Source organism: Columba livia, chromosome 17 (genome assembly GCF_036013475.1).
Source record: "Columba livia isolate bColLiv1 breed racing homer chromosome 17, bColLiv1.pat.W.v2, whole genome shotgun sequence".
NCBI classification, from domain to species: Eukaryota; Metazoa; Chordata; class Aves; order Columbiformes; family Columbidae; genus Columba; species Columba livia.
The window spans coordinates 9,286,517-9,296,665 of record NC_088618.1 but is presented as its reverse complement, the minus strand read 5'-3'; positions in this window follow the sequence as shown (position 1 = coordinate 9,296,665).

Genomic DNA, 10,149 nt, shown 5'->3' with positions numbered 1-10,149 from the left:
TGTTGGAATTTTTGTACAGTGGAGTTACACTACCGTCAACAGGAATGGCATGATACATTATTTCTGTACGACTCGAGGCAAGTATCTGCTGCAAGATTTTATAGGATGCTTCTTCAGCAGTTAGAGCTGCCTTTCCAAAGCAAACACCTGATAGTTTGGTTTTTGGTTTGTTGTTGTTTTTTTGGTTTGGTTTGGTGTGGGGTTTTTTTGTTTTGTTTTTGTTTGTTTGGGTTTTCTTGGTGCTTCCCAGCCCTCAAAGCTCTGCTTCCATTTCCTGTAAAGCCTCCAAAAAGAACTATTAATATGTGGAAAAGGAAGCAAGCCACAGATGGGAGACTTGACTGTTTTTGGGGATTCAACATTTTCACAAGGCTACAAATCTGTCTCATTGACTTGGTGTCTCACTGTTTCCTTCTGACCACTGAATAACATGTAGCCTTTTCTGAGGATTAGATGCTACTTTCTTTTGCAGAGGGCAGGGAGAAATGGCACTCATTTTGACCACAGACAGCTACCAGAATGGTGAAGGTTTTGAATCTCCAAGGGGAACCCTGAAGAGTAGAACAGTGAAATGTTATTTAAGCACATTCAAGCTGCCTGACAGTAACTGGTTTGTTGGGGATTGTTTCCACTAATGATGACTTGCTTACCTTTTCAGTTGCTTGTTAAAGTTCCTGTTCCTCCTTCCTGTGCAATGTTGAGCTTCTGTTCTCACTGAGCTCTTTTCTCCCATGAAACAGTTGATGTGGCATTTGGCAGCACTGAGGGCAGAGGGACAATGATCAATTTCAGAAACAAGAACCCTCCCCAGTAGATTTGACTGACAGAACAAACTCTGTAGTATATCTGTTTCAAGAAGTTTCCACCCCTTCTGATGTTTCTCACTCCATATTTGTGGCTGTCCACTGAGCACACAGCAATGAAACTTTTTAACTTTTTTTAGCGACCAGTGTTGCCTTAGCTTTTAAACTTTATTTAAAACATGTAACCTCTCTAGTCTACATCAGCTTTGAAGAAGATACTGGACTTTTCATAAAATGAAAGCTTTGCGCTATGAATTCAGGTTGAAGCTGAGTCTAGGATGAGCTATTTACCCTCTTCAGACAGACATTGTGAATTAATGTTGAAAAGTTAGTAGTTTCACATTGGCAGGAATTTAAGCCCCAGCCAAGACAAACATATTGCTTAGTAATTTCAGACTAGACTAACTGATTCGTCAGCTTGTTAAAGGCTGCTTTGAAGATACTACGTGCAGTGTGTGTTATCCTTACATACAGTGTGATAATCTGAATTTCCTTTTATCAAATGATGTCTCATCCACTAGATGGCTCTGTCGGTAAGAGAATGACGTACAAGAAACCAGAACCGTCTGGAAGGAAAAAATGCAACAAATGTAATTTCTGCTATAAAATCCATAAGCTTAGTTCTGTTACAAACTCTAGCATGAAAATACTTGACTTATTTTCTTTCTTCTTCAGCATTCCCAGAGTGCTGGCTTCATACACACCCAGTTTTTTGCAACTGTTGTGCTCGGTGCTGTGTGTCTCCCTGACACTTGGCTAATTGAGTGTGTGCACTTAGGTAGGTGTGCAGATTCCTCTGGTTCAGCAACTTAAGGGATCTGTTTATCTGCAGTGGAGGTTACAATGGATAGATACAGCTGTCTGGTTTTACAATCTGCCTTTATTTGACACCTCTTTTTGCCACAGATTGCAGCGTTTCTTTTCATTTTTGCCATTGCTTTGTGTGGAGGCTTGTAAACCTCTTCCTGTTCAGTGGGTTCAGGGCTCACCACAGCGTCCTGCGTTTGACAGAGAGAAACAAGCTGCGGGCCTGAAGATCTGACATGAACTTGCCCCTTTGATGTCACCAGTGTAGATGCCTTTGAAGTACTCATGTGGGACAGAGAAGCTACTCTGCAGCCATGTGAAATGTGTGTGGAAAAGGGCAGGTAGAAATGTACCCCTTCTTCCTAAGTCAAAACCAAGGTTGTGCTGTGCTACAAAAACAGAGGGGAGACCCTGATATCAGCAGAGAAGAGTTTAATGGATGGAGAAGGCATCACCTAAAAAAGTTGCTTTGCACAGAACTGTAGGACTTTTCCTCACATACATGTGCAGTTCTGCTCTCCAGGTGTGTCTAACTTCATCCTAAAGCTGTACTTCAGTTCATTTTCCAAGGCTATTCTGCAGAATATCAGTCTGCAAGGTATTGTGTTATGACAGAGAGGCTGGGAAGGGATGCTGTGTAGATGAAATAAGTGCCAAGCTGTGGTATCTTGTATATGAGTATAACTATATGCCACATAGTAAAAGCCCTGTTCTCCTGGGTAACAGAACTTGGTTTGTACCAATTCTCAAAATTGTGGGAGAAACAGCAACCTCTTCATCTCTGCTAGTGAAAGGCAGAGGTGATGTGGGCCCTAGATTTCCTGTGCCCTCCAGAAAACCTCTTTTAGAAGGGCAGAATGGAGTGTAAAACATGAATTTCTGGTGCTGGTGGTCAGGATAACTGTCCAGTCTTCATCTCTTTGCTACTTAAGCTTCACAGTGAGCTTTCATTTAAAGTAGAGATGTCCTATTTTGTCTTGCCAGTAAAATGTGAGCAAGGATGGAAGGCTGACATCTCAGTGGAGTAATGATTTGGTAAAGCAGCAAAGGGTGGAATTCTGAGGTCTACAAGAAAGTGTCAGTCCTTTGGTTGCTCAACCATGAGTAAAAATGGAGAAGGGTTCTCCCAGGGTTTTTTGATGTTTCCATCCTGACAGAGATAAAAATTTAGATCTAGACTTATACCTTATTACAGCTAAGCTGATTTCAGCCAGTAAGACCTGGTCTTCCTCCTCTCACATGAGATGAAGCTAACTTTGTGGGACCCTCCTGCCTTCAGTGTTTCTTTGGGAGGAAATGTGGACACACCACATTTAAAGCATGGTCCAGAATGGCATTAAAACAAACACTGCTAAGGGCAATGTGCTGCAGATTACTTTGCAAGTAAGATGATGCTGTTCTCCTCATCCACTCAGGGACAGATCATGCCTGTGGGCAGAAGAGCTCCCATATGACTATGGCATGCTGGTCATGAAGCAGCAAAAGAGTGCTTGTCTGCAGGGACTTTCCCAGGTCAAGTTGCACTTTAAGTGCTTTGGGTGTCCTGTTGTTTCCTGGTCCTGTGATAATAGTTCTTGATAGTGTCAAGAGTACTTTGGACATAATTAATAGGGAAGTGCCTCCCTCTTCTGTTCCTCACAGACTAGATTGTGGGATTATTTAACTCAGTGTGGAGGCTGTTATTAGTGTCCAGTATTGCCAGTAGGTTCAGGGTGTTTTTACTTCACCTAATTCAGACATTTAATGAGAAAAGTATTTTGGGTTTCTGTGTGAATTGGTTGTTCTTAGTAGACAGGCTATTATTCCTGGCGCAGGACCAGTCATTGCATAAGCAAGTATTGTGCAGCCCTCTGCTGCTCAGCTAAGACTACCAGAGTCTATGAAAAGTGGAGATTTTCCAGCATCATTAATTCAGGGGAGAACGCTGAAGGCTGGCAAAGAGACAGATTGTATCCAGAAGATGTGTAGTTATGCTGGGAGAAATGAAAAGAATGGCAGAAAACCACTATTATTGTTCTTTTGTCTAGTGAACTGCTTGCAGCGAACATTTAATTTGTTCATTTTCCCTTGCCTGGGGACTTAAAATCTGTTGTCTGGTTGGGGATTTGCCCTGTTTCCAGCTCAGTGGAGAGATGCTAGTACGTCTACTCCTGAGCAAACCACTGCTTGTGGTGAGGCAAAACTCTTCACATTTTGTCCCACAGTGCCTAAAATATTAACAAGGAGCAGGACAGAGCACTCAGCAGGAATATCAACAGCACTGGCCTGGTGATGCAAAGGGATGGGAATGCCTGGATTTGCAGGGAGATGAAATGCTGAGATGCCGTGGCTGCCACAGGGGGCTGCGGTGTCAAGGAGCCTGGTTTGGCACAGCCCAGCCCAGTTGGGCAAAGCCTAGCCCGCTTGGGCACAACCTGGCCCAACCCAGCCCCTCCTGGACCGCTGCGCAGTGGCCCACAGAACGCTGTCATTCTCCCCAGCAGCAGCAACCATGGAGACAAGCACAGCCCACCAGCCTCTTGTCTTCCTGCCCACCTGGCTTGGGGGAGCTCACCAGAGACTTCGGGGTTGTTTCATTTTTCTTTTTTGTTTGTTTTTCCCCACGACTTTGTTTCCTGGGTGGGCACAGACATTTAACAAGTTTAACAAGAATAGTCCATTTTCCTACAACCTGGCTCTTCTTTGTTAATTCGTCACTTGCTCTTAGCAGCTGGAGGAATCTCACACTGGGCACCATATACTTTGCAGTAATTTTAAAAACAGGTATCAGGTAATTTAAAATTAAAAGAAGTATCATGCTGAGACCCCCCCCCGGTGTGAGACTCTGAATCTGGAGAACGGGTTATAGTCTCTTCCTCTGCTCTGGAGGTTTACAGGGAAGTTCCTTGAAAAGACAGTTACACTTCTTTCCTTGTAAGGACATGCAGAAGATAAATCACCAATGAAATTATTTTGGATACTGTGATAAGAATATCTTGCAAATTACTCTGTTCAGGTGCAACAAAAGATGATGATTGGAGGATTAGACTTATTTACAATCCCTGTTTCAGGAGACTCAGTTCTGTTTTCAGGGTAGATGCCTCTCCACCCCATTTGGCAGAACAGACCTCTGCAATAGAAATGTGCATTATCTCAATATTCCAATTGTGAATATGCTGAGTGCAATTTACATCTATAAATAACAAAGAAGATATTTGCTCTCTAAAAGTAAGAGCTGTCAAGGTGGTTGTGTTGGGACGTTTTGAGGAGAGGGGATGAGTTTTTTTGATGGGTTGGCAGTATTTAGCCCTCATTAGAGATACAAGTCAGGCCACAACTGTTATGAGCCAACAGTCTCTTTAGAGGTTTTGGAGCACTGCAGCTGGTGGCCATGAGCAGACATGCTGTGGAGCTGAGAATGTGATAATGCATAGACACATGTGATGGCATTTTATGTTGCTTATTGATATCTTTACAGTCCTCTGAATTCTCAAGTAGACTGCAGGGTGAATAGGGTGTGTTTTCCCCTGACAATATCCAGCTGAGAAACAGAACTGAAGTGTGGAGATTTCCATTCTTCTGTAACAAAAAAGGTGTTGCTGTTTGTTGCTTCGCAATCAAATGAGCTCCTTTCTGTACATCTTGTACATCTCTAGAACAGCAAGCCTTTTTTTGCAAAGCTCAGTTGTTAGGTAATATTGTTCCTCTTTGAAGGACACTCCATAAAAGTGCACATCAGAGACATCCTCAGAACCAGACAGGAGTGCGTCATTTTGCCTGCGGTCTTGTTCACCTCTTGCTTTTGAGGATAGCTTGGATACAGCAGTAGGGAGTGCTGTGGTTTGGGAAAAGAAGTGAATGCACGTAGAGGAAATGTTGCTTCGTCCTTGTCTCTATGTATTTGTTAGGATGTGCTGCACTTGTTTTGCCTTTTCACTACAACTTTTTTTATTCCATTTAATGAGCCAAATTTGACATGGAGAAAGTGGAGGAAGCTCTAGGGAACTCATTAGAGGTTTTCCATGTCAGAATTTGACTTCAAAAACATGAAGTCTAATCCTAAACCTAGGCTGAGATTTATACCATGGGACATGCTGAAGCCTCTGGCTAGAGACTATTGGGAGGGTCCAAGTAGCAGCCCTCACTTTCCCTCTGCAGAATTCCATCTGAGCCTCAGTGTGCTATCTCTTCTTGGAACATGATCCTAACCCTGTCCTTAGGCTGAAACTAACACTATGGGACACACCAATTCTCCAGTGTAAGGGTTACACTGGGGATAATTCTAGTAGCAGCCCCAGCTTTACTTTAGCATTCTGATCCCCAGTCCTACCTTACTTCTTGACTGTGTCTCTTTGAATCCCAAACCCTGTGACAGCTCCTGTTGTTTTACCTGGCGGGGGTCTCCTCACCCAGCCACTCTCTCCCTCTGCCTCCTCAACAGGGCAGGGAAAGACAATCAGAGAAAATCAGACCAGTAGATCATTTAATTCCTGTCACAGGCGAAACTGACTTGACCTGGGGAGACTTAATTTATTGCCAATTGAAATAGGTTTGAATATTGAGAAGCAAAGACAAATTAAAACAACACCTTCCTGCCCCTGCCTCTTCCCCAGGCTCAGCTCCTTCATCCCCGACTCCTCTACCTCCCCTCCCACAGCACAGGGTGACGGGGAATGGCGGGCTGTGGCCAGTCCATAACTGGTTGTCTCTGCTGCTCCTTCCTCCTCACGCCATTCCCCTCCTCCAGCCTGGGACCCTCCTCTGGGTCGCTGATCCTCCAGGGCATGTCCTATTCAAAGAAGATCCTCCTGCATGTTACCACGAGGGAGTCCCTATTTCAGTCTTCCAGAAACAAAGTCTGGAAGGTCAGCGAGTGCCACCAATTTAGAGGCAATGCAGTGAGGTATTGCTGAGAGGTAGAAACAGTACAGGCATTAGCAATGCAGAAGGTGACAGGTGATGCTGCCGCCTTTTCTGCTCCTGACATTTCAGTTCAGAAGGTGACAAAACGGCTGAACAGTCCTGTTGTCCTGGTGCTTTTAGCAGTGGGGAGTCCGGAGGTTTGGGGGCTGCCAGTGACAGGTTTGCCCAGGCACAGAGCAGTCTTGTGCAAAATGCTTTTAATTTCCTGCTGGAGCCGAGGGGTGGGCCAGGCCAGGGCTGAGACCCAGGCGAGGGGACCTTGCAGCTGGAGACTCTGGGCTGTTGTCTCTCTGGTTCCGTGTCAGAGCTGCTCTTCTGGAGTCCTCCATTTCACTCTCATTCAATGGCAGTTTCTGAAAAACTAAAACCCTGAAAAACTGTTGGTAAAATGAGCAGTTTTGTTCTGACTTACTCGGTCATTCAGTTGCAGCAGAGTTCAGACAAAGGTGCACATGTCAAACTGTTGGCTCTGCAAACCAAAAGATTTCAGGGGATCAAGAGCAAAGCTCTGCTCAGAAGTCTGATGTGGAGACCCAAAGGCAGCTGTTGCTGCTAGTCTGGGAAAGTGCCTTTTCCCAGTTTTCTGTGCCATGTTTGTGCTTGATGAGACCCTGTGTGTTTCAGGGGACTTACACAGGTTGAATAAGGCCCATGTAGTTGTTTGATAGCTTTCCAAATGCTTCCCATCATTGTATCCAACTTTAGGCAGGGTGCCTCAAAAATGGACTGGGAAGAATAAACCTCCTAGAAGTGGAGGAACTGGCTGATCAGTAAGCAGCAAAGTATCTATCCTCCACCCTTGTAACACGCCCAGCATGTGAGATGAATAAACCTGGTGCTGTAGAAAGAAACGTCAATGTTTTTGTGGTTCGCTTTTGAGGCCAGTTTGGATGCAGCAGACTGAGCGCTGGTCTCTGGGAGAAGGAGTAAATGCATGTGGAAGAAAGCTGACTTTCCTGTTTGCTCTTTTCCTGGGCAAGAGTTACTATGTGGTTATTGTGTTTTGTGGCTATTCTGGTTTTGAATCAGCATCATTGAACTGGAATACTATCAAGTCAGAGAGGAACAGAAGAGATTCATAATCGAGTACTTAGTGTCTCAAAGCAGATCAAGATGCGTTCATGGCTTCCTGGAGAGCCAGCCCCAGCTATGAGTGTTCCGGTCTGTTTTGTTTTTTGAACTACCTCTTGGCAGCCTTAGCCCAGCTATTGCATCTATTCCAAGAGCACTTGTTTAACGCCAGTAAACTGCAAAACAGATTCTCTCATCCATTGATAATGGTGCCCAGCTGCTCGGAGCTGGGGTGGCCAGGTTTTCTGCCAGCTGCCCTTGAGGGTTGTTACACCTGCTGCGCTGTCAAGATAGCGTAGTGATAAGAGTTTGTATTGAGATATACACCATTGCCTCTTCTGAGCTGTGAAACAAAGGTGATCTGGTGGCAGACAGTGTGATCTCTAAATGCAAATGTTTAATCCTCTCTTGTTTGCTTTCTTAAGATGAAACAATTTATATTTTGGCATCTTTGTCAGCAGCTGTCCACTGAGGAGCCTGTTAGTCTGCCCCAAACAGTGCAAAGTCTTTTATCTTCCAAGTGCTTGTGATGAGGAATGAGTTATTAGTTGAAAAAAGAGCCTTGGCAGTGCAGAAGAGAAGGGCCTTGACAGGTTTTGAAGTGTGTGAAGTAAAAATAGATCAGACAACCCTGTGCTTCGAGCTGATTTTTGCATCCTTACCTCAACAAAATGATTACTAATTATTTAGACGGAGTCACAGGAATGAGGGATGCTTGTGGTGGCCTCTGTGCTAATTATGTTGCTACATGGAGCATGCTAAGCTGGTTACCCTGGGGTTTGTGGTCAGAGGCTGCAGTTTTTGAAAGATGTGCTTAAATGTCTTGCTTTGAGTTCTGCTGTGAAACTGATCACCTGCTGGGAGATCAGGGGTGACGAAGGGGCTGTGATACTGCCCTGTGCATCTGCAGCTTCCTCCCTGCTATGACGTAGGTCCCATTGCAGACTGACCATCTGCATCCTGCACAGAGAGGGAGGGAGGCTGGGAAACCCCAAATGATGGGGACAGCCTGGTGTGTGACTCTTGCTACTGAGGTGTGTGTGTGCTGCTTTAAGCAGCTGAGGTTACAGCCCTGCACCAGCAAGTACTGTACTAAGGAGAGTATTCAGTATGTCAGGGATCAATCTCTGCTGCTGCATTCTCCAGCAGAGACAGGCTCACTGCAGGGCGGGCATTCCCTGATTTAGGAGCATAACTAAGCTGGTCCCTCTGGGTATCAGTGAGGAGACCTGAATTAGCAGTTTATCCCTTTAATCCCCTTTGAGAGCCGTGAGCTTTCTCATTCAGCGCAAGGAAAGGCTCATCTGGGTTGTGTCATCCTCTCTGCTTTTTGAATTCAGCTTTTTGTGAAAATCGTTTCCTCTGGGGCTGCCAGGCCTGCTCCTTGAGTGTGCATCTGATCTGTAGGGGGGCACTGGGGCACTTCACAGCTCTGGAGCTGGATGCACAGCAGCATGTGCCCGCAGAGTCCTTTGCTCATCAGCACAGTCAGGAGCTGGCAGGGAACACATGGGTGTGCTGTGATAGTTCCTCCACAGCTAAGCCACAGTCCATCGGAGTTCATCCAAGAAGCAGTGGCATTTTCCTAGGCCAGGACCTCATAATTTGCATTTGCATGTATTTATTCACAGCCAGTTCTCCACGGGGAGGTTTCTATGGCAAAGCAAGCAAGTGCGTATGGAAGAATAAATGCGGATCCCACAGCTGCTCAGCTGAACCAGTCTGTTTCATGTGTTATCTCCAGCTCCTGGAGTTGCCAACTGGCAGCCAGGCATCGCCAGTGATTAGCACAGAATTCCCTTGCAAGGGGCTGAGCATTTCATCTCCATCCTGCTGATCAGCACAGCTCAGACTGAAATCACGACTTTCAGCAGGGCTGGAAACAGGCTGCACAGATCCTCCTGGGGCTGGGCCAGGGGCTGCAGGGAAGAGCTGCGTCAGTGGTGGGCTTCACAATGGGGGTCTGGCCTCATTTCAGGGGGATGCTGCTGTTTTGGAAAAGCTGTGAAGATGCCTTGGTGCAGAACCTTACAGAGACAGCGCTCAGTGCCAAAGACCAAGTGCTCAGCAACCCTGCTCCCTCTTTCTAGATATGCCACTGACTCACCATGCGGCTCTGAGCCTTCATTTAAATACTTTGTGCCCGAGTTTTCTTCTTGGCTCAGAGTGCTGCTCTGCTTAGACTGTAAGTGTTTAAGCAGATCTTGCTGACATTTGAAATGCTTTCCATTTTTGCTGCAAAGTATTTTGGAAGGAGCAGAAGAAAAAATGTAATACCTTCTCTTCCACAGCAGAGGAGGAAACAGATACCACAGTGAGAATGGAAAAATTAGTTGAGAGAAGAGAGGCAGGTGGTGACCTGTAGAAGCAGCACAGCCCATCCCACAGTAATGGGAATGGCCACTTAAGCAGCTGTTTTGCCTTCTGCAAAATGATCTCATGCTCCCTGAATACTGTCTTGGCCATGGAAATTACTCCACTTCTCTAGATTCACTAGGAGGACAAAAAAGTGGGTTTGGGTAACAACTGTGCAGGGGAGCACACGCCCCCTTCCCACCTGGGGCCT